Source organism: Sphaeroforma arctica (genome assembly GCF_001186125.1).
Source record: "Sphaeroforma arctica JP610 unplaced genomic scaffold supercont1.1080, whole genome shotgun sequence".
NCBI lineage: Eukaryota > Ichthyosporea > Ichthyophonida > Sphaeroforma > Sphaeroforma arctica.
Genome location: NW_014039478.1, coordinates 14,015 through 14,691, shown reverse-complemented (window position 1 = coordinate 14,691; position 677 = coordinate 14,015).

The window sequence follows — 677 nt, the reverse complement described above, 5'->3', positions numbered from 1 at the left end:
TATATACGACTGCTGTGTTTGACATCATATTTTATATATGCATTATGGTGATTCTAGCAGAGCAGCCGCATTCTATATTGTATTTCTAAGCTACCTACACTGACACCCGCAACATACCAACGTTCACCAATACACGCACATGTCTCCTCACTGCTAGCAGTGTCAACAATTCTCTGCGAAACTCTAAAACCCAAGACCTCTTTAGTAATCCTTTCAGTTGTGCATATGCTTGTTTGAGTTCTATATTTCAGGGTTTTAGGGTTTAGGGTGTAGGGTCGGGGCTATATGTCCACGGGTTCTCATCTTCGCTACATCCGCCTCTTTTCCACACAGGCAACCTCAAACACGTTCATGTACGCTATTCTGGGCGTACACGTAGGCTTAGGTGTAGGTGTGTTATTTAAATCCCAGTTTAGTAGGGTTAGGCGTTTAGCGTATTAAAGTTTCAATCGGTGTCTGTTTAAGGATTGAAGGATGAGTAACAATATGTAGTATTTGGCATATTCGTATATATGAATAGTTGTGTATCAACCTTTGGGGTTTTGTATTTTTAGGTTTTGAGTTTTTGGGTTTTGGGTTTTCGGGTCGGAGGGTTTTTAGGTTTTGGTTTGCCATGGTTTGAGTGCCTGTATTTAGGCTATGATGTCCGTTGTTCGTGCTATGGCTCGACTTGCTGA